Raw genomic sequence first — 25,295 nt, 5'->3', positions numbered from 1 at the left:
GGGCATGTGCCTACTGATAATTTTTCCTGCAGGAAGTCCAGAACTGAAGCAATCTGGCAGTTAACTGGATCTGCATTATGTGCAGTGCACCACCTTTCAAAGACACCCCATTTATTGGCATAACTTTTTCTAGTGGAAGGAGCCCTAGCACTCAGAATGGTCTCAGTAACTTCAAGTGAAAAACCACTGTCCCTAAGTTGGTACCCTTCAGGGGCCAAACATGAAGGTTCCACAGCTCAGGCCGGGGATGAAATATTGTCCCCTGCGCTTGAAACAGAAGGTCCCTCCTCTCCGGTATCTCCCAAGGCGAGCTGCCGAGGAGAGATATTATCTCCGAGAACCATACTCTGTTCGGCCAATGTGGCGCTATTTGTAAGAGGAAGGATCCTTGTTGACGAACTCTGGCTAGAACTCCCGGGAGCAGAGAAACCGGAGGAAACGTATACAGGTGCATTTTGGGCCATGTGTGTGCCATCGCGTCCAGACCCAGGGGGGCTGAGTGACTCAGAGAGAAGTAGAGGGGACATTGTGCTGTCTTTTGGGAGGTGAAGAGGTCCACCTCTGTTTTGTGAAATCTTAACCAGATGTGTTTAACTACCTCGGGGTGGAGTTTCCATTCTCCCATCGGTATTTTCTGTCTGGACAGTAAATCCACTCCCAAATTCAGGCATCCAGGGATATATACTGCTTTGAGTGACAGGAGCTTGCCCTGGGCCCAAAGAAAAATCTGCCGCACTAGTCTGTTTAGCTGGCGCAACCGCAGACCTCCTTGGCGATTTATGTAAGAGACTGCTGCTGTGTTGTCCACCCGCACCAGGACATGGCAGCCTCTCAGATGCTGGAGGAAGTACTTCAGGGCCAGAAATACAGCCATCAACTCGAGACAGTTGATGTGCCAATCGAGCTGATGACCCTCCCATTCCCCTTGAGCTGGACGACCACTTAAGACCGCTCCCCAGCCTGACAGGGAGGCGTCTGTCATTAGCAATCTGCGACGGCAAGACGCGCCTAGAGTGGGACCCAAGGCGAGGAACCGGGGTCTGAGCCACATAGAAAGGGTACGTAGCCCGCGGCACGTAACCCTTATCTGCCTTCGGGGATTGGCCCTTGGATGAAATCCCCTGGCATTGAGCCCCAACTGAAATGGTCTCATATGCTAAAGGCCCACAGGGATCACAGAGGACGCAGATGCCATGAGACCTAACATTCGTTGATACTGAAGAACAGTACGATCTTGGCGTAGCCTGACTTTGCTCAGGGTATTCTGAATGGTCTCGATTCGAGCGGGAGACAGCTGTGCCTGCATCATGATCGAATTCCATACGATCCCTAAATATGTCGTTCTCTGGGCAGGAGAAAGAACGCTTTCCTTGTTGTTGAGTCTCAACCCCAGAGAAACTAGATGAGCTAAGATTTCTGTGCTGTAATGGCAGTTCTTGCGATTGTGCTAGTATCAGCCAGTCATCTATGTAATTCAACATGTGGATGCCCTGGAGTTGCAATGGAGCCAGTGCTGTATCCATGCACTCTGTGTATGTGCGAGGTGATAAGGCTAGGCCGAATGGAAGAACCCGATATTGGTAAGCTTCGCCACTGAAAGCAAACCTCAGGAACTTCCTGTGTTGTGATAGTATTTCTGTATGAAAGTATGCATCCATGAGATCAATCGTGACTAACCAATCGTGATGTTGAATTTGTGACACGATCGTCTTGACAGTTAGCATCTTGAACTTGAGTGCCCTGACTGAGCTGTTCAAGCCTCGAAGATCTAAAATCGGACGCAATCCCCCATCCTTCTTGGGAACCAGGAAGTATCTGCTGTAGTAACCTGACTCTCTCTCTGGAAGGAGAACATGTTCTATGGCCCCTTTGACCAGAAGAGACTGCAGCTCTTGTGACAGTAAATGTGCTTGTTCCGGTTTCACGGTAGTGGGGACCACGCCGTTGAAACGCAGAGGACGGCAAACTAATTGAATTCTGTAGCCCTTTTCTACTGTCTTTAGGACCCACATAGAAATACCCAGCAGTAGCTTCCACGCTGCCAGGTTCTCTGAAATGGATACCAATTTTGATACTTCCCATTGAGGGGATGTTGGATGTTCCGTGTCCTGGGCAACAACAGGAAGCATCGGAACACCCAACATTTCGCTGGAAACCGCTGCCCCCCGAAACACCAAAGGTGGTGGGGATGGACAGGTTTTGTGGGGGTGTCGGGAAGGAGCGGGTAGATGTTTTGCGCACCCTGTCCCAAGGGGGGCTACCCCCACAAGGCTGGGCGCAAGACCTTCAGGACTTCTTCTTTTTGGAAATAATGGTCCTGAGGTCTTGCTTTGGAGGCTGCTGAGGGCGACGAGCCAGTCCCCAATCTTTGATGAGGGGGAGTGCGACTCGCCACACTTTGTTTTTGACCCTCCCTTCTAGAAGGATTGGGGCGAGGCTGGGTGGCCAGCAGCCCCTCCCCCTGAGTGCTGCGAGGAAGGAATTGAACAAAGGCTTTCTCGTGTTTTTTCACATCCCGAAACCTGGTGACGACTGTATTCACCGAATCGCCAAACAGGCCGGAAGGTGAGACCAGGGCATCAAGTAGGAATACACTGTCCTTATCCTTGATGCCCGTGAGGTTTAGCCACAGATGCCTCTCTGTGCTGACCAAAGCAGCCATTGAACGGCTGATAGTCTGCTTGGTTGCACGAAGAGATAAATCTGTGGCACGACGAAGCTCTGAGAATGCTTCCTCATCGATTGTACTACCCGCACTCAGGTCCTTCAACAGATCAGCCTGGTATGCCTGTAACACTGCCATGGTGTGTAGCGCAGCACCAGCCTGACCTGCTGCTTGATAAGCTTTCCCCACAAGTATTGAGGTGGCTCTACACGGCTTTGTGGGGAGAGTTGGTCTTTTTAATGATTATGTCGAACCAGGCGAGAGATAACCTGCGAGCGTCTCTTCTACCTGTAGCATCATTGTATACCCCCACGCCTTAACACCCACGATAGTCGAATATGTCGACGTCGAAGGCACAAAGATACAGGAAGTATTAGGTTTCTCCCATGAACGAGTCAACTCATCATGGAGGTCTTCAAAGAAGGGGAGAGACTGATTTTGTGTTCCCTTCCCCTGGCCACCAGACAGAAATCTGTCTTCTAGTTTCGATCGTTTGGGGGTCTCTTGTTCACGTGGCCAGTCTAGCTGTAATCTGGCCACCGCACGAGTAACCACCTCGAGTAATTCCTCAACTGCTTTGTCATCACGTGAGAAACGTTCAGAGGTAGGCAACTCAAAGTCTGCAGACCCAAGAGATTCATCGTCCCCCTCATGACCGAAGAGGCGCCGGGGCACGCTTCGAGATCGCGCGAGGGACAAACTGGATCTAGAGAGAGAGCGAGCGATAGGGACGGACCCGTCTCTCGCTCCTCAGCCAGATCCATACGTGAGCCCCACGATGGACACACCATTTGCTTTGTTGATCACTCATTTTTTCTTTCTTTTGTCTTTTCCACACTTGAATGACAGAGAAAGAGAATGTTTTCTACATACTGCCTGACAAATCTAACTCCTATCAGAAGAAAAATAGAGAGCTGAGAAGCACAAACACATCACAGAGTGGTCTGAAGACAAAAGACCTGATGATGCACCTGTGGCACACCTATTTATAGCCCCTGGTACTGGCACATTCTGATGATGTCACCAACAGAGGCTATAAAGATTCTAGTCAATTTCATTGACGTGTTGCCCACATATTCGCAGCTGGTCACTCCAAAAGACATTCCCATAAGCACTGAATCAAGCGTAGCATTAAGTGTAGCTTTTGACAGGGAACATCTCTCTGATATTTATGGGTTTTGCTATGATTATGATTTAAATAAAACTCTTACCACCCTCAATTCAAATGCATTCAATTCTATTCCTACCATTTCTGTCTAGGGCCCTTTGAACGGGTGAAGATTGTAGATAGGGGCTGCTGTGGGTGGTCCCTGTGAGGTGGAAGACATGTTTCTTTCTGTAATGTTTGCCTGATAAGCAGGAACTTCCTGGCCTGTAAGGTTCACCGAATTCAGTCTTCCGTGATGAAATAGTGATTGAATTTCTTCATTGGTAGAACGGTATTGAATACGGTTAACAGTATTTTGGCCCGTACATGCATTCGCCAGGGGGTTAATTAGCTCATCATTACTTAGGATTGCTGCTACTAGATTTTGTGCAGACTCACTCATAGTTCAACATCTGTGAGTTCAGCATCTATACAGAACTATCACACATGAAAAACACAAGATGGTGCTTTGATGACATCAGATTTCATCACGTTTATAAGTTTCTTTCTATATATTCAGACTTTCCTTTTAAATAATCTCAGGTTTCATTCCATATATTCTGGCTTTAGAAGGCAGTTGCCTATGTAGACCATAAGCAACAAGGCAGCTCGCTAGGTTTTGGAACAGAGCATACATGAACTCCCAATCTCTCCACAGTTGCTTTAATACCAGTGAACTGAACGAGCTAAAAAATGCAAAATGTAACAAAACTCTACTAAAGTGAACCATATTCTGAATGATTCATTATTTAGCTGTAGCTGTCCTATCAAATGTCATTCTGTTTCTATTCCTTTGATCAAAATGCCTTTTCTTGAGAAGACTGAAGTGTGAAGCATGTCTTTTGTTTGGTTTAAACTGTTCCATTATCTAAATGCGCATTCTACAAGGGCGTATTTGATGAGCAGGAAAGCGCCAACTGTGACAGCGATCGCTGAAGAGGGAGTCAAATAAAGCACACATTTAACTCTGATAAATCCACATTTACTGTGCGCAACACGCTTTCAATTAAAGACCTTGATTATTGTACTGATTTTAGAAAGCTAGGTGGCAACTCGTTTACGAATCCCCATTTGTATTTATGTACCCAGTAAAATAATGCATGAATGAAGGATTAAAAAAGAGAGAGAAAGAAAGTGTTATGACATGGAAACACTGCTAGTAAATACACTACAAAACTACAGGTCTAGGGAACTATGCTAAACAGGCTTCCACCCACACCATCCAAACTAACTGTCCCTATGTGATGTAATATAACGTGGGAGTCAGCTCTAACAAAATGTATGGATGTGTGTGTGTGTGTGTGTGTGTGTGTGTGTGTGTGTGTGTCAGCTAGAAGACACCCAGAGAGAGGCCACTCACCTGTTGGCTTGGTTCCTCTCCAGCCCAGCGGCGAGTGGCATATATGTCGAGATTCCCGGACCAGCACGAGAGTCGATACAGTTCCATTCAGGTTTAAAAATGGTGGTAGTGTTAGCAGTGCAAACAGTACAAAAAAAACCAGTGATAATATTCGTCAATAAGCGATAGTCACAGTTCATCCAGCGATAATCCACAAAGAGAGCAAAACACTTGTACATGCATGGTGGTCGCATCCTAGTCAAGGCCCATCCTCTTCCTAATGTTAGGACGCATGCACATCCCTCTTATCAGTCACAGATGAGTCATCTGGGCTCTCCTGTTTGTCAGTCAGTACTATCCCTAACTGTACCTAAACTACTTCCTAATATTCTCCATATATATATATATATATATATATATATATATATATATATATATTCTTCTCATCCTACACACATCATATTTACACCCATTCCACATGGATTAAAATGTTTCCTCTGACATCCAATTTGATTCAATTCAACCATGGGAAACACTGAGGAAACAACAACAAACCATTGATCTCTTAAAATTCTAAGAGTGAACAGGCATCCTAGATAAAGTATCCACCATAACATTATCTTAACCGGCTACATGCTGTAAAACCAAACTATACAGCTGTAAGACTAGACTCCAACGGAACACATGCTGATTTTATGTCTGAAACTTTGAAAGAAAAATCAGAAGATTATGATTGCCCTGTGCACTAGACACATAAACTTCAGAGTGACAAATGGCTAAAACAAGAGCCAGTGCCTCTTTCTCAATGATTAAAAATGCTTTTTGATGTTTATTCAGCTTCTTGGAAAAATAGGAAACCGGCCTATCAACTCCAGACTCATCTGGTTGAAGCAAGACTGTTCCTACTCCCACATCACATGCATCTACAGCCAACTTGAATGGCTTTTCAAAATCTGGAGCGACAAGAACTGGCGGACAGGCTAAAATGGCCTTAATCTGAGCAAATGCCTTGACACATTCATCAGACCATACATACCAAATGCCTTTCCTCAACAGCCTTGTCAAGCTCAGCTATAATGGCAAAGTTTGGCTAAAACCGTCTACAGAAGCCACACATACCAAGTACCTGCATTAACTCTTTATGAGTCCTTGGGCTGGGGAGATCTAATATGGCCCGCACCTTGGCATGTCTAGGCATCACCTTCCCCTGGCCTACTTCATGCCCCAAGTATGTAACTTGGCCTTCCTCCAGCTCACACTTTGATAAGTTGACCACCAACTAAGCTTCCTGTAGTCACTTGAACATCTGCCGGAAATGCTCCAAGTGCTCTGACCATGAACCACTGTATACCACTATGTCATCTATGTACATGATGGCATTGGGTAGACCAGCAGTGACTCTTTTCATTAAATGCTGGAAGGTGGCAGGTGCATTTTTCATACCAAATGGAAGAACCTTACAGCAATATAAGCTATCCGATGTTGCAAAGGCAGAGGCTTATCTAGCTTGTGCTGATAATGGCACCTTCCAATACCCCTTTAAGAGATCTAATTGTGAAACAACCTGGGCATTCCCAATTCAATAAATACAATCCTCCAGGTGGGGTATGGGAAATTCATCTGTCTTTGTGGCCTGATTGACCTTTCTATAATCAATACAGGATCTGTGAGTTCTGTCCGATTTTGGGACAAGAACCACAGGTGAGCACCAGTCACTGATCCGGCTCAATAGCTCCAATTTCCTCCATGTAAGAAAGCTCCCTTTTCACCAAACTTAGCCTACTAGGAGACAACCGGTAAGGATGTTGCTTTATAGGGGCCATGTCCACTGTTTCCACATTGTGCACCACTAAGGTTGTAAGGTCTGGGGTATCCATAAACAATTAAGGAAACTCTTGCACCAAACCCTTTACATCCACTTGTTGCTCAAGGGACAGTTGACTTAGCTGGAGAGAGTTTCTGCAGATACACCAAATTACTGAGATGAGCACTAACTGGCTCCACTTTTATGTCATCCTCCTCCTCAGAGGGAAGAACAGTAGGTGGAAATGTAGAGCAGTGTGGGAGTGTAGCTCGGGGCAATGAGCAATTAACTGCCAACGCAGCAATTTCCACCTTTGAACGTGGGTAATAAGGCTTTAAAAGGTTCACGTGACACAACCGAGTTTTCTGACATCAGTCAGTGGTGCTAATCAAATAATTGTGGTCCCCAACTTTCTTCAGTACTGAATAAGGTCCACAAAACTTACCACTAAATCAATCCCCTTGCATGGGCATCAACACAAGCACCTGATCCCCCACAGAATATGTGCTCTCCACTGTCTTCTTATCATACTGACCCTTCATCCGGACCTGAACCCAAAGTCTCCCTGGCAATCTCACAAGCTGACCAGAGGTGGTCCTGAAATGCATACACATACTGTAACAAGGTGACCTCATTTTTAGGTTTCAAGAACATCTCTTTGGCTACCTTCAGGGGACCTCGTACTTCATGCCCAAACACCAAATCGAAAGGCGCAAACCCAGTTGATTCGCTCACAGAGTCCCTTATTGCAAACAATAAAAAGGGCATTTCAACGTCTCAGTCTGCTGAAAATTAGGTACAGTAAGTCTTAATCATTGTTTTTTTGGTCTGATGACACCTTTTGATAGCTCCCTGAGACTGCAGATGATAAGCAGAAGAAACTATCTGATTAATACCAAGTTCATGCAGGACTTCCTGGAACACCTCAGATACAAAATCAGAACCCGGTCTGACTGCACTTCCCGTAGAAGTCCAAACCAAGAAAAGAAAGACAACAACGCATCCAATAGCGTTCGAGACTTGATATTCTTCAAGGGAATGACTTCAGGGTAATGAGTTGTCATGTCCATAATGGTGAAAAGATATTAACTTTCTCTTTTTGTTTTTGGCAAAGGGCCAACACAATCAATCAAAACCCGAGAAAAGGGTTTCTCACACACTTGGTGTAACGATGCTGGCAAAGACAATGATGAAGACAATGACGATGAAGTGACAAACCCAAGTGTAGTTTATTTTTAAAATGTGGAATCCCAAAACCCTGACTACAAATGTGAACTAAACACAAACATGAACTTGACATGACTAGACTATGCACTTGGCATAAACTTGACTTGGCTAGACTTGGCTTGAACAAAACAACAAAGTTACATTCACAATACCTGACACCAGACAATGGCAAACATGAGGGCTTAAATACAAGGACATGGTTAACAAGTATACAAGACAACCAATCACAAGACTAAACTATAAACATGATAACAAGACTAAAAGAACTTTAACCAATGAAAAGACAAGACTAATAATAAAGTAATCAAACAATGAACCAATGAAAACAAGACACATGAACAGGGGAAACACATGACAAGATCACATGAGGGAACAGGAAATAACATGACATAACACCACATCAGCTGAACAGGAACTAAACTTGAAAATAAAATACATGAAAACAAGAACAAAACACATAAACGTGACATATCCCCCCTCTAGGGGCGGCTCCCGACGCCCCAAAACATGGGGGGGGTCCTTGAAACGTGGCCTGGTAAGACATGGTGTGGGGCGTGGCCTCGTGAGACAGGGCGTGGGGCGTGGGAACAGGGCAAAGCCAATGGAAAGTGGGGCCCTGAGAGGCTCGAGGGCGGAGGACCAAGGCGGAGCCGTAGGGATGGAGGTTCCCAGTGGAGCAGAGGCGGGCCTGGACCGTGGAGCAGAGGCGGGCCTGGACCATGGAGCAGAGGTGGGCCTGGACCGTGGAGCAGAGGCGGGCCTGGACCGTGGAGCAGAGGCTTGCTTGTGACATAGCATGGAGCAGTCTGGGGCTTGGCTGTGACATGGCATGGAGCAGACTGTAGCTTGGCTTTGACATGGCATGGAGCAGACTGAGGTTCGGCTGTGAAATGGCATGGAGCAGATTGAGGTTTGGCTGTGACATGGCATGAAGCAGACTGAGGTTCGACTGTGACATGGCATGGAGCAGTCTGGGGCTTGGCTGTGACATAGCATGGAGCAGACTGAGGTTCGGCTGAGACATGGCATGGAGCAGGCTGAGGTGTGGTTGTGACATGGCATGGAGCAGACTGAGGTTTGGCTGTGACATGGCATGGAGCAGACTGAGGTTCGGCTGAGACATGGCATGGAGCAGGCTGAGGTGTGGTTGTGACATGGCATGGAGCAGTCTGGGGCTTGGCTGTGATATGGCATAGAGCAGACTGAGGTTCGGCTGAGACATGGCATGGAGCAGGCTGAGGCGTGGCTGTGACATGACATGGAGCAGGCAGAGGCGTGGCTGTGACATGGCATGGAGCAGGCTGAGGCGTGGCTGTGACATGGCATGGAGCAGGCTGAGGCATGGCTGTGACATGGCATGGAGCAGGCTGAGGCGTGGCTGTGACATGACATGGAGCAGGCTGAGGTGTGGCTGTGACATGGCATGGAGCAAGCTGAGGCGTGGCTGTGACATGGCATGGAGCTGACTCTGGCGTGGCTGTGACATGGCCTGGAGCCGACTCAGGCGTGGCTATGACAGGGCATGGTGGTGACTCTGGCATGGCTGTGATAGGGACTGGAGATGACTCTGGCGTGGCGGCCATGACGTGGAACTCAGGCTTGACGGCCATGACGTGGAACTTGGGCTTGGCGGCCATGACGTGGAACTCGGGCTTGGTGGTCAAGACGTGGATCTCGGGCTTGGCGGCCATGATGTGGAACTCGGGCTTGGCGGCGATGACGTGGAACCTCGGGCTTGGAGGCCATGACGTGGAACCTCAGGCTTGGAGGCCATGACGTGGAACCTCGGGCTTGGAGGCCATGACGTGGAACCTCGGGCTTGGAGGCCATGACGTGGAACCTCGAGCTTGGAGGCCATGACATAGAGCTCGGGCTTGAAGGCCATGACGTGGAACCTCGGGCTTGGAGACCATGACGTGGAACTCGGGCTTGGTGGTCAAGACGTGGATCTTGGGCTTGGCGGCCAAGACGTGGAACTCGGGCTTGGCAGCAATGACGTGGAGCAAAGTCGTGGAAGGCGGAGACATGGGAGGCTCAAGGGATGAAGCCGTGGCAGGTGGAGCCATGGTAGACTCGAGAATAAGAGTCCTGGATTACTGGGAAAAGACCTCTGTGGTTGTGTACATGGGCAGAGACTCGGAAATGACCTCCGTGTTCGTGTACATGGGCAGAGACTTGGAAATGACCTCTGTGAACGTGTACATGGGCAGAGACTTGGGAACAACCTCTGTGGTCGTGGGCATAGGCGGAGACTCGGGAACGACCTCCGTGGTCGTGAACATGGGCAGAGACTTGGAAACAACCTCCGTGGTCGTGTACACAGGAAGAGACTTGGGAACGACCTCTGTGGTCGTGGACATGGGTGGAGACTCGGGAATGAAAGTCTTTCTTCTCCTCCTCCGGACAGCCGAAGTTGGCAATGCTGGCTCTGGGATGGACGAGGTTAGCAACGCCGGCTCTGGGATGGACGAGGCTGGCAACGCCGGCTCTGGGACGGACGAGGCTTCCAGCTCGTTGGCCGTGTCAGGCGTGGGCTTTGGCTCATTGTCCGTGGCAGGCACGGGTGTTGGCTCGTTGCCCATGGCAAGCATGGGCGTTGGCTCGTTGGCCGTGGCAGGCATGGGCGTTGGCTCATTGGCCGTGGCAGGCATGGGCGTTGGCTCGTTGGCCGTCTCCCCTATGGTGAATGGTGAACCACCCATCAGTAGGGCAAGGTAAATATACCGAGCAAAGCCGTCGGCACACCGGCCGTCGGGCATCAAAGAGGAAATTGGCTTATTAAGCCCAAAACGGAAACAGTCTTTGAGGGCCACCTCATTAAAATCCACCCTGCAGGCCAGAGCGCAGAATTCCTCCACATAATCCTCCAGGGGACGACTCCCCTGGCATAGACGAAGGAGCTGAACTACTGGGTTCATCTTGAGTTGGTCAGGTATTCTGTAGCAATGCTGGCAAAGACAATGATGAAGACGACGATGATGAAGTGATGAACTCAAGTGCAGTTTATTTTCAAATGTGGAATCACAAAACCCTGACTACAAATGTGAACTAAACATAAACATGAACTTGACTTGACTTGACATGACTAGACTATGAACTTGGCATAAACTTGACTTGGCTAGACTTGGCTTGAACAAAACAACAAAGTTACATTAACAATACCTGACACCAGACGATGGCAAACATGAGGGCTTAAATATAAGGACATGGTTAACAAGTAAACAAGACAACCAATCACAAGGCTAAACTATAAACAAGATAACAAGACTAAATGAACTTTAACCAATGAAAAGACAAGACTAATAACAAAGTAATCAAACAATGAACCAATGAAAACAAGACACATGAACAGGGGAAACACATGACAAGATTACATGAGGGAACAGGAAATCACATGACATAACACCACATGACCTGAACAGGAACTAAACTTGAAAATAAAAGACATGAAAACAAGAACAAAACACATAAACGTGACACTTGGGAGGGATACAAAGGGGCAACCAGATTTTTCTGGTTGGGTTTACCAACCATTTGACAGGCATGGCAAGACCAACAATACACTAATAAATCATGATGCAGTTTGGGCCAATAAATGTGCTGCAGAATTCTTCTATGGGTCTTCCTAATGCCAGTATCACCGGCCATAGGCACCTCATGAGCCAAACACAAAATTTCCTCTTGAAAACATTGTGGAACCACAATTTGTTCCTTCATACCCCACTCCTCTGTGGCTGGATGCTCAGAATTTCGCCACCTGTGCATCAGAATACCATCTCGCCAGTACACTCATTCTGCCATCTCTTTACTTTCTGCCCATGACACAGCAGTTTCCCTCAAAGCTCCCAGGCCTGGGTCATTGCTATGGGACTCAACCAGGGAATCCTGGCTAAACTACTTACAAGCTGCCCCCTCAAACAGATGGAAGAACAAAGTGTCACCCAGCTCCACAGTTACATTCAGACTGAGATGTCCCTTTAGTGGCCACATCTGACTCCACAGCTATTTTAGCCTAAGACTCCATGGAAGTAAGCTGATGTGACTGTGATCGAGTAACAAAACAAGCAGAAAAGACTTCTGGAAATTCTTTCTCCAGTGCTACCACCTTGGGGAATTCACAAGTGGCTACACTGAAGATGGGGGTACTATAAACCTGATCTCCAGCCAGGTCATTACCTAGCAGTAGACTAACTCCTTTAACAGGTAGAGAGGGCATCACACCCACAACAACATTACCTGTGACAAGATTGGACTTCAAGAACACCTTATGTAAGGGTACTGACTCATGCTTTCCTCCAACACCCTCAATCAGAACAGAAGCTTTCTCAGCTGTATGAGGGGGCAAATCAATAACTCCCCTAAGCAACAATGACTGGGCCACTCCAGTGTCCCTAAGAACAGTTATGGGGACTCCTGGCTCCCCCTCAGTGACAGAGACAAAACCTTCAGAGACAAAACTCTTATAATTAGAAGACCTTGCCCCCAGTTAAGAAGAACTTCCAGGCTGGACACAATACAATCCAATACAAATGCAACAGGATGATTTCCAGTTCCTGTAACGTTTGCTGGCTGCTGACAATGATGGCAATGATGAAGACGTGAAGATGAAGAACCCAAGTGCAGTTTATTTATAAGTGAAATCCAAAAACCCTACCCATATACGTGATCTAACAAAAACATGAACTTGACATAAACTAGACTTGACTATGGCTTGACTTGACTTGACTTGACTTGACAACAAAACAACATTCGCATTCAATACTTGAACCACTACACAATGGAAAACATGAGGCTTAAATACATGGACATGGGGGAACATAAACCAAAAAACAAACAGAACTGATAACAAGCTAATTAAACAATAAACCAATGAAAACATGACACATGAACATGGAGGGAAAACAGAAATCACATGACAAAGGAAACAGGAACATATGACATGAAACAGGAACTAGAATTTCAAAATAAAAGACATGAATCAACACAATACACATGACATATCCCCCCCACTAAGGGGTGGCACCCAACACCCCAACACAAACAAAACACGTAAAACATGACATAAATACAAAGTCCTGTAGGGAGCGGGGGGGGTGTCTTGAGGCGTGGGGCGTGGCATGGCGAGAAAGGGCGAGGGGCATGGGACCAGGGCAAAGTCCGTGGGGGGTGAAGCCATGAGAGGCTCGAGGGGCGGAGCCATGGAAGGTGGAGCCGTGAGAGGCTCGAGGGGCGGAGCCATGGAATGTGGTGCCCGGAGAGTAGCCGAAGACTCGAAGGGCCAGGGTGGAGCCAATGGCAGGAAGGACCAAGGCGGTGCTGGAGGCTCGGAGGAGCAAGGCAGAGCTGAGGGATCGGAAGACTGAGGTGGAGCCAGGTGACCGACAGACCAAGGAGGAGCCGGAGGGACGAAGGACCCCGGCACAGCCGACAGGCTGAAGGACCGTAGTGGAGCCGAGGGAACGCCGAGCTGAAGCAATGTCGAGGGACCGACAGGCCAAGGCGAAGTCCAGGGCTCGGAGGGTCCAGGCGGGATCGGAGGGCCGAAAGTTCCCCTTGCCTGCTCAGGAGAACTAAGGGTGGGAACCATCTCCAGGTCCCACTGCTCAGGTGTGGCTGTGACATGGCATGGAGCAGGCTGAGGCATCGCCGTGACGTGGCATGGAGCAGGCTGAGGCGTCGCCGTGACGTGGCATGGCGCAGGCTGAGGCGTCGCCGTGACGTGGCATGGCGCAGGCTGAGGCGTCGCCGTGACGTGGCATGGCGCAGGCTGAGGCGTCACCGTGACGTGGCATGGAGCAGGCTGAGGCGTCGCCATGACGTGGCATGGCGCAGGCTGAGGCGTCGCCGTGACGTGGCATGGAGCAGGCTGAGGCGTCGCCGTGACGTGGCATGGAGCAGGCTGAGGCGTCGCCGTGACGAGGCATGGAGCAGGCTGAGGCGTCGCTGTGACGTGGCATGGAGCAGGCTGAGGCGTCGCTGTGACGAGGCATGGAGCAGGCTAAGGTGTTGCCGTGACGTGGCACTCTGGCTCGGCGGCGGCCATGTCATGGACCTCTGGCTCGGCGGCGGCCATGTCGTTGACCTCTGGCTCCGCGGCGGCCATGTCGTGGACCTCTGGCTCGGCGGCGGCCATGACGTGGAACTCTGGCTCGGCGGCGGCCATGACGTGGAACTCTGGCTCGGCGGCGGCCATGATGTGGAACTCTGGCTCAGGATCCGCCTCCCCCACAGTGAACGGAGAACCAATGTACCGTAGGGCGAGGTCGATATATTGAGCCAGGCTGAGGGAACTGTGACCGCCAGGCATCAAAAAAGAAATGGACTCATTCAGTCCAAATCTGAAACAGTCTTTGAGGGCAACCTCATTAAAGTCCACCTGGCTGGCTAGACCGCAGAAGTCCTCAACATAGTCCTCCAGGGGACGATTCCCCTGACGTAGGCGCAGAAGTAAAACTGCTGGGTTCATGGTGGGTCAAGTATTCTGTAACGTTTGCTGGCTGCAAGCTAATTAAACAATAAACCAATGAAAACATGACACATGAACATGGAGGGAAAACAGAAATCACATGACAAGGGAAACAGGAACACATGACATGAAACAGGAACTAGAATTTCAAAATAAAAGACATGAATCAACACAATACACATGACAGTTCCCTTCTGCAAAGCTTAACTAGCATCACCCACTCAGACTGCGGCCAATCTCTTTCATTTGCCATTCTCTCAAATGTTTCAAAAAACACATCAACTGCATCTGAGTTCAACCAAGGCATCAGTGCAAAATACTTAGTGATGTCAAATCTGGCCTCATGCTCCTGCTGTCACTGTCTATTAAGATGGTTCACTTTATCGTGCTCCAGTTCTAACCAAACAAGTTCTATTTCCCACTCTTGCTCCTTACTCCTTAAAAATGATTTGCGTTCCTTCCTAGACTCCTCCCTAGCCAATTCAGCCGTTGCGTCTGATACATCAAAATACAACAAAAGTGCATTAATTAAACCAGAATTTTTATGGTCCCCTCTGCATAATCAACCTCATAATGCTGTGCATTTTTTCTTTTTAAGCTGGGCCCAGGTGAGTCTTGAAAGCTTCCCACAAATAATTTCATATTCACAAAATCCCTCCATATCCAAATCATGCATGATTATACACGGTCGAACACCAGCAACACAGAACAAAACACACAAAGACAATAGTCTCTATTCTAATGCGCCAGAAAACAAAGCAATTGTCACACAAAGTACTTTAAACACTACTGTGTGACAATGAGTTGTATCACAAACACAACCTGCACCTACTTAACACTTCATATCCAGTCCCCAGCCGACAGCATGGTAATGATGACTTTCAGTGTTCACAGTCTCCATAAATGACAAAACAAACGCTTTTAAATCCCTGGGCACTTGTTTTACCGCGACACTACCCAAAAGCGAAATTACCACTGCACATATGCAGTGAAAACACACCAAAAGTCTGATAACACGGATGCAAAAAACAAAACCTACCACCGATGTCGTACAATAACTATATCTACTCCAAAACCTATTTAAACAGTAACAAACGAACCAACAATGCACACACTCAACCTGCAGACTATACACACACGTTCCGATCCCGGATGAGCAACCCATAAATGTTACGACATGGAATTGCTGCTAGTAAATACGCTACAAAACTACAGGTCAAGGGATCTATGCTAAACAGGCTTATGCCTGCAATATCCAAACTAACTGTCCCTACATGATGTGATATAACATGGGAGTCAGCTCTAAACAAATTTATGGATGTGTGTCAGCTAGAAGACACCCAGAGAGAGGACACTCACCTGTTGGCTTGGTTCCTCTCCGTGGCTTATGTCAGGTTTCCCAGACCAGCACGAGTGTCAATACAGTTCCGATCATGTTTAAAAATGGTGGTAGTGATAGTGGTGCAAACAGTACTTTAAAAAAAAAAACAGTGATAATCTTCGGCAATAAGTGATAGTCACAGTTTATCCAGCGATAATCCACGGAGAGAGCAAAACACTCATACACATGTGGCGGTCGCATCCTAGTCAAGGCCCATCCTCTTCCAAATGTCAGGACGCAGGCACATCCCTCTAATCAGTCACAGATGAGTTATGTCATCTGGGCTCTCCCGTTTTTCAGTCAGTACTATCCCTAACTGTGCCTAAACATCTCTTTTCCTAACAGAAAGAGATGGAGCGAGTGAGAGGGGGCAGAGAAGGTGGCATCGGTTGATTCTTTTAGAGCGAAACATTTTGTGTTTATTGTTCCTCCTCTCTCATTAAACTGCGGCAGATCAGCTGGCATGTGTGTGACATTTACACACCCATCAGACACTGGGAGGTGTTTGCTTGCTGTGGCGTAACAGCAAGGAACAAGTTATAAATGATTATCTTATCCTGGTGTCCACTGATCTAAGCACAGAATCATTGCACGGAAATATGCTTCATACACTATAATGGGCTTTATGTTGAGATGTTTTTACAAGGATCAACTATATTCAGGAGCATCACAGGAGATCACAGGTGGTAGGAAGGTAAGCAAAGAAATGAATGGATTTTTCAGGACTGTACAGCACCACTCCATTACTGTTATTTAGATTCCTGAATCAATTCCAGATACATTAATTATTTAACATGTCTAAAATGCGCTTGACTACTGCACATCTGGATATATGCCATGTTATGGCACTCTTATCCATCATTTTATTTTATTTGGTGAATTAGTGCTGATATGATTGATAAAAAATCTACAAAACAAACTCTTTTAAATAACATTTATTTTGCAGCCGGCTTTCATCTTGTGGTACTAGAGCAATGTAAATTGCTATGTAAATTCAAATTGACATAGAAAGTAGGCATGTTTGTGTGGAAGGAATAACAATGATGTAGCTCAATTTCAGCATGGTTTGCTTTAGCTTAATCTATATTGCGGATGGTTATTGAATAATACGCAGCTTTTTACACTGAAGTACCAAATCACTGTTCAGTGAATTTGCTCCTTATTGTTTAACTTGACACAGTGTCTTAAAAACGCAGCACAGAGACCAGCAATCGAAAAGAATAGTGCAGACGAATAGCCATTCACATCAAACACATCCTTGTACAAAAAAGCTAAACACAGCGTCACGAACAGAGCAGAATGCAGGTGTCTAAAGAGTGCTTTTAACAGTTGTGTTCTTTTAACAATGCATCTGAAAACAGTGCTCCTGAGTAATAAACTTCCTAAGCCACCTTTTGTAATGCAATCTATCCCAGAATGCACAGTAATGCTATTCAGTGCTTCATCGTCGGCACAATTATGTTATGTCAATTTATCCTCATCTGGGGCCTTTTTATAACAAATATTGATTTGCAAATAATTTCAATTAATTTTAATCAATCAATCAATCAATCAGATAATCATGTAATTAATTTGGTTTAAAATGTTTAATCTATGGACAGCCCTACTATAAACACAAACGTGTACAGAGATTCAAAACACATTAATCTTAATATCATGGTCAAAATGCAAAGAAACCCCAGGTAATAACCAATACAAGTATGAACATGTCAATGAGCTCAGGAAGTACTAATGTGCAGATGTTACCTCTATCCTCTGTGATGCCCAGCATGTCTGTTTTACTTTCCAAACCACAGCAGCAACCAGCAGCAGGGACATGAAACAAGCTGGAGACAAGAGACATGGAAAATCAATAGATCTGTAAATCAAATACAGTTTATGACTTCTTAATTGCAATTGCAGATAACATTCCAATAACCTTCTAAGCTGGACAGAGGACATCTGTTACATATTTATATTCCAATCACACAATCAATAATAAACAGATTTATTCAGCATGAAAGAATTAATCGAGTGTAATCAATCATTTACACATTACCGCCTGCTACAACAAAAAACAAGCACATCTATACTTTCTATACTTTCCTCTCTCACACATTCAAAGATTGCTAAATGGCCGTTTTCTGAAATCCTGAAGATTTGTGATGTTCAAATGAGTTGGCCTTGATTAGAAATAGCTTCTGTAAAAGCAGAAATCACTGCTTGTAGTTGTCACTTGCAAGTGACAAGGTGACAGATGCATTGAGCTAAAGTGAAGTAAAAAGCGCTGGTGGTCAAATACACTTCATTATGTTTTCTTTCTTATTTCATCGTCAGTTCATGGCCATCATCTGCTGCTGCTGTACATGACAAAGCACTAGTGAAACAGTTTCAGAATGTTTGCCTGCCATGTAGGAGGACCGACAGTCGTTGTTTGCAATCAAATTGTCACTGGCTAGAAAAGGAAGATGATTACCTCTGACACACATGAAGGCTTGATTTTTCAACAATGATAATAAGTGTTTCTGCTACTTAGTGTTAATGTTTGTATGATAAGTTACATTCGTGGGTAATGGAGGAGTCAGGAGACAATGAAGCAGGTTCAAGGTCAGTCTCGTTTTTTTTTTAAGCACACAATCGTCGGTAACCGTCGATAACATAAACTAATTTGTAAATGAATGAAAGCACAATTAATGACTCTCTTGGTCCGGGCTGTCGTGCTTTCCGGTCACTTTCTCTCCCACACTGATGCTCTGGTGTGCCTTTTCAGGTCTCCCTCCACCATTACTAAAATTAGAGACAGGTGTTAGACTACTCACAACCCAGGTGACGAGCCTTACTGCTCTCCCTCTCCCGCAGTCCGACACATGACCATGCCCCCCCATGCCACATACCCCCACCACCAACTCAGGACAGGGCAACATCCAGCCTGCCTAATCCCCCCCCCCCCCCATATCTGGAGAGAAAGTCAGCCACATCCATCTGTGTCCCCAGTCTGTGGACCACCTCGAATTTAAAGGGCTGAAGAGCCAGATACCAACGGGTATAGTATCCATTAGTATCCTTCATGCGGTAGAGCCATTGCAGAGGAGCGTGATCAGAACAGAGTGTAAAAGCCTGCCCCAGCAGGTAGTAGCGGAGGGTAAGAACAGCCCACTTAATCGCAAGACACTCCTTCTCGCTGGTACAATACTTTGTCTCCCTAAAGGTGAGCTTGCGACTAATGAACAACACCGGCCGACCCTCCCCTCCCACCTCCTGTGAGAACACCACCCCCAGCCCCTTGTCAGATGCATCAGTCTGTAAAATAAAGGGAAGAGAGAAGTCAGGAGCATGTAACAGCAGCCCCCTACAAAGTGCGGACTTTACCTTAAGGAAAGCCTGTTGGCACGACTCTGTCTACTGGACCGGATCGGAGGCCCCCTTTTTAGTAAGGTCAGTCAGCAGGCTGGTGACATCAGAGTAACTAGGCACAAACCTCCGGTAGTAGCCAGCCAACCTCAAAAACTGCCTTACCTCCTTTTTTGGTCTTGGGCATCGGGCAGGCCGCGATCGCTGCAATTTTGTTAACCTGTGGATGCACCTGCCCGTGACCGAAGTGGAGCCCCAGATACCTAACTTCCACCCATCCAATTGCGCACTTCTTCGGGTTGGCCGTGAGTCCCGCCTGTCACAGCGCTCTCAGGACAGCCCTCAGATTTTGCATATGCCACCGCCAGTCATTAATATAAATTATGATATCGTCTAGATATGTGGTGGCATATGCCGTATGTGGTCTGAAGATCTTGTCCATGAGGCGCTGAAACGTGGCTGGGGCTCCAAACAAACTGAACGGAAGCGTCACAAATTGGTGTAATCCGAACACTGTGGAAAAAGCAGTTTTTTCTCGGGATATTGGAGTTAAAGGGATCTGCTAATAACCCTTTGTTAAGTCCAGCGTCGAGTAAAATTGAGCCGCGCCCAACCGATCGAGTAACTCATCAATTCGCGGCATTGGATAAACGTCAAATTTGGACACCTCGTTCACTTTCAGGTAGTCAACACAGAACCGGACCGAGCCGTCGCTCTTCGGTACCAGAACTACCGGGCTGGCCCAATTGCTGTGCGACTCCAGTATTACACCCATTTCAAGCATTGCCTCTTCCTGAACAATCTTTTTCTTGTGTTCATGAAGACAATAGTGGTGGCTATGAACCACCACCCCCGGGGTGGTCTCAATATGGTGCTCTATAAGGTTCGTGCGACCAGGAAGGGGTGAAAACACATCCGCGAATTCCGCTTGCACCCGGGCAATATCTGTAAGATGCGACAATGAGAGGTGGGCCCCACAAGAGACCGGGGTGAATGAATTTGATTTGGGAGTCACCTTCGGCCCGAGCTGCACCTTCTCCGGAACTACCGTCACCAAGACTACAGGCACCACCTCCCTCCATGGTTTGAGGTGGTTGAGGTGGTAGATTTGACGTGCCCCTCCCCTATCCATTCGCCTAACCTCATAATCAAGATCTCCAACTTGTCGTGTGACCTCAAAGGGTCCTTGCCACTTGGCGAGTAATTTGGAGCTTGAAGTTGGCAGCAATACGAGCACTTTATCTCCCTGTGTGAATTCACATAGTCGAGTGCCCCTGTCGTACAGTCGGCTTTGAGGTTCTTGTGCTCGGAGCAAATTCTCCTGTGTTACCTGCCCCAAAGTGTAAAGTTTTGCTCTAAGGTCATATTGAATTTGTTTTTTGCTATTCGAAGGTTCTTCCTCCCAAGCTTCCCATATGAAATCAAGCACGCCGCGTGGCCGACGCCCATACAGTAGCTCAAATGGGGAAAACCCTGTGGAGGCTTGCGGGACCTCTCGTACTGCAAACAGCAGGGGTTCGAGCCACTTATCCCAATTTTTTGCGTCTTCATGTACGAACTTACAAATCATGTTTTTCAAGGTCTTATTAAATCGCTCAACCAACCTGTCAGTTTGCGAGTGATAAACGCTGGTGAGAATCGATTTAATGCCTAATAATTCATACAGTTCACGTAGTGTACATGACATGAATGTTGTGCCTTGGTCAGTGAGGATTTCCTTTGGAATCCCCACTCAGGAGATCATTTTGAAGAGTGCCTCCGCAACACTACATGCTTAGATGTTGCGTAGAGGCACTGCTTCCAGATATCACGTTGCATAGTCCACCAGAACTAATACAAAGCGATGCCCGCGTGCAGTCTGCTCTAATGGCCCGACGAGGTCCATGCCAATTCTCTCGACGGGGACCTCAATCAACAGCAGAGTGGATTCAGCAGCTGACATTCACGGCACACCACACACCATTTGTGCATGTCACCGAGAATGCCTGGCCAAAAGAAATGGGCCATTATACTGTTCAAAGTCTTTTCGTCACCTAAGTGGCCAGCCATTGGGTTATAATGAGCCGCCTTGAAGATTGTTTCCCGATGGCTCTTTGGTACTAATATCTGCATTGTATTCTCTTTGGTCTGAGTGTCCTGCATCACTTGATACAACCGCTCTTTGTAAAAGTACAGGTATGTGAGCGCAACATTAGGCTGGACCTGCTGACCATCAATTACTTTCACTTGGTCAAAGGCATGCTTGAGGGACTCGTCACGTTACTGCTCGAGAGGGAAATCCCCCTCAGGGAAGCCCTTGAGTACGGGAATTCCCTCGTCTGCATCATCATGATATGGAGCAGACATCAACGGCCCCAGCACCGCCTCTCTAGCCACAGTGTCGCACGTCACACACCACGACACCACTTTGCAGGACCCATCCACACACATTACCCTCAATAAATTTTTAAAGCCAGGCCAATTGGTTCCCAGAATTAGTGGATGGGGGAGGTGGGAATTAACTGCGGCCTCGATTCTATGCCTTTATCCCCTGAATCGTATCTCAATGGTAACCACTGGATACTTGTGAATGTCACCATGCACACACCTCACCAGTCTATTCTTATCCAATGCCCCGTCTTGCACCAAGCGTTGGTGGATAGAGATTTGAGAACAACCCGAATCAACCAAAGCTTGATGTATATCCTCTTTTACCTTTACCGGAATCCGATACGCCCCCGCCTGATAGGGGGTGGCCTGCAGAGCGTCAGGGATCCGGATCAGTGTCCCCACCTCCATCACCGGACACTGATCCTGGCAGTGCCCAGCTTCCCCACAGCTTTGACAGTCGGCCCAGGTTTTCCTACCACACTCATGGGGGTCGTCTCGCCAACCTGGGGAGGAGAGCGGAGAGAGACAGGGGGAGTAGGAGGGACGGACAAGGGGAGGGGTTTGGGCGGGGATCCTCCCCTCTTCCGGGGAACCAGAACAGGGCAGAACTGGGAGGCGGGGGGGGGGGGATGGACTGAGACACAGGGGGTGGACAGAGAGAGAAGAGGGAGACGAAAAAAAACACTGCATCGCTGCCTCCTGGAAACGCTGCCATGTAGTCCTCTGCCAGCTGGACGGCCTCCTCCAGTGACACCGGGCGGTGGCACTGGACCCACTTGGACATTCCTCGAGGAAGCTGGGAGATTAACTGCTCCAGTACCACCAGATCGACTACATCCATGGTGCAGCAGGTTCCCTCTGCCAGCAACCATTTCCAGCAGGCATCCCGGAGCTTTTGGGCAAAAGCAAATGGGCGGCCGTGCTTCCCGAAGCTCAGGGATCTGAAGAGCTGACGACTCTGTTCGGGGCTACGACCAACCCGCTGCTGGATGGCCCTCTTCAGATGGTGGTAGTTAAGCAGGCTGATGGCGGGAAGTTGCTGTGCAGCTAGCTGCGCCTCCCCGGAGAGCAAGGGCAATAAGCGGGCTGCCCACTGGTCGGGGGGCCACTTTCATACCTCTGCAGTCTTCTCAAATAAACTGAGGAAGGCCTCCGGGTCATCATTCGGCCCAACCTTCATCAGGCCCATGGGTGGGGTGGGCTCCAGGGAGGTCGCAGCGCCAGCCCCCTCTCTGGCGATCAGGCTCTGGAGCACCTGCCGGTCCTCCGCTTGTACCTGGAGCTGGACATGAAAACGCTGTTCCTGCTCCAGGCGTAAATCCATCAGGGCTCGATGTTGGTTTTCCTGGATGCTGGCGAGGGACTTGACAACTTCGTACAGCGGTGAAGACTCCATAATGGAGTTCTCCTCCAAAGCCGGGTTTTCGGCACCACTGTGATAAGTTACGTTTGTGGGCAATGGAGGAGTCAGGAAACAACGAAGCAGGTTCAAGGTCAGTCTCTTTTAATTGTTCTTTTTTTTTAAGCACACAATCGTCGGTAACCATCGATAACATAAACTAGTTTGTGAATAATTGAAATCACAATTACTGACTCTCTTGGTCCAGGCTGTCATGCTTTCCCATCACTTTCTCCCACACTGACGCTCTGGAGTGCCTTTTCAGGTCTCCCTCCGCCATCACAATAATTAGAGACAAGTGTTAGAGTACTCACAACCCAGGTGGCGAGCCTTACCTCTCTCCCTCTACCGCAGACCGACACATGACCACACCCCCCATGCCACAGTTTGCTAACTTGTGCAAGCACAGCTTGGATAGCCATTGCTACTCATAATGCTTATAAAAAAATCAAGTGCAATATCACATAGCACCGGCATTAAACTATTATTTCTGTTCCCAACATTATAGCCAATATACAAACATGAACATCAGAGGATAAGGGGGCATGTGGGGGCAATGTCATCTGCCCTTCATTCACTCTCAAACAGAGCCTCCTTTCAGCCAGCATTATTACAATTACATACCATCAACTATGCCTAAAGGAAGAATGTTGACTCTCAAATTAGACAGTAAGAGGCTTTGTGATGCTCTGCAAATAATGAAATACATGGAATGTTAGATGACTACGAAATCTGAATTTGCAGCATAGAAAGTGTTTTTACCCATCAATGGGCAGCAAATGTCAACACACATCATGAAGATAATGGTGATCATACTGCAAGTGCAAAAATTGGGGATTTCCTAGGGAGCTCTCAAAATTTCTTCTCTTTTTTTTTCAGCATCATATATTAAAGAACTTAGCTCATTACATCTGAAGCTGTTCAAATGCTAAAATTAACACCGGACTAATCAGAGTGTAGTTGATATAATGCCAGAGACTAAAACTGCCTTTTCGACCATTTAATCTACCATATTTCAAAACCCAGTCAGCACAAGTCAGAGGTCTCTTATTAAATCTATTAATGATGAGGGAAATTAATCCTTAACGAGCTGGATAATGGTTCTAACAGGCAGAGAATAAAGCTCAATAATGCGAGTGCACTTTCACTGAGAAAGTTGTGACAGCCGATTTTGTTCTTTTACAGTAAGTGGTATGATGAATATCCTCTTGAAATCTTTCATAGCAAGTCTGAGCACATGGAATTTTACTGCTTGATAATTGGTGAGATTTTTGGCACTTTTCACAAATCGAGTACACTTTGAAATCCCATAACTTATTTTTAAATATTAGGGAGGCACAAAACCTAAAAAAAAACAACAATTCATATAAAGCCCATGTTTTAGAACTATTAGATCTAACAGTCAGAACTTAAATGTTTTTTTTTATTTTATTTTTTATATTAAGTAATTTTTTAAGGGTTTCAAGACATATTTTGTATCTACTGTCTGATAGGGTTTCAGTGTCATGTTAATATGAAAAAAAAAAATCTAAAGTTGTGAGAATAACATCATCAACAGAACAACATCAACAAGAATAAATGTTTTGAGAATAATCGCATACTAGGCCTTTTTATGAGAATAAAGTCAAAGTTTCGAGAATAAAGTCGTAACTACATATTTACGAGAAGTAAATAAAGTAACATTTTGCACAAAAAAAAAATTATGAGAATAAAGTCGTAGCATTATGAGATTGAAGTTATTTCAATATGAGATTTAAGTTGTCATTAATACATTTACATTTATTCATATAGCAGACATTTTTATTCAAAGCGACTTGCAAAATGAGAAAGGATACAACAAAAGTGATTCATCTTACAGGAATATTCTGGGTTCAAAACAAGTTCAGCTTGATTGACAGTATTTGTGGCATAATATTGATTTCCACAAAACATAATTTTGACTTGTCCCTCCTTTTCTTTAAAAAAAGCAAAAAGTTTAGTTACAGTGTGACACCTACAATGGAAGTGAATGGGGGCCAAATTTTTAATGTTAAAATACTCGCTTTTTCAAAAGTATAGCCACAAGACATAAACAATACGCATGTAAAAATGCTTTTAGTGTGATAAAACCACTTACTAACCTTTTCTGTGTAAAGTTATGGCCAATTTTATAACTTTGTTGCCATGA

The 25,295-nt window shown here is 46.6% G+C and overlaps 1 pseudogene; it reads right to left on the bottom strand.

Annotated features, from left to right (window-relative positions):
* Nucleotides 1-25,295, bottom strand: part of LOC127414331 (attractin-like protein 1) — a 491,512-nt pseudogene that overhangs the window by 185,894 nt on the left and 280,323 nt on the right.

This window comes from Myxocyprinus asiaticus, chromosome 23, assembly GCF_019703515.2.
Source record: "Myxocyprinus asiaticus isolate MX2 ecotype Aquarium Trade chromosome 23, UBuf_Myxa_2, whole genome shotgun sequence".
NCBI lineage: Eukaryota > Metazoa > Chordata > Actinopteri > Cypriniformes > Catostomidae > Myxocyprinus > Myxocyprinus asiaticus.
The sequence above is the reverse complement of the archived record's forward strand: the minus strand, read 5'-3'. Positions and strand labels throughout refer to the sequence as shown.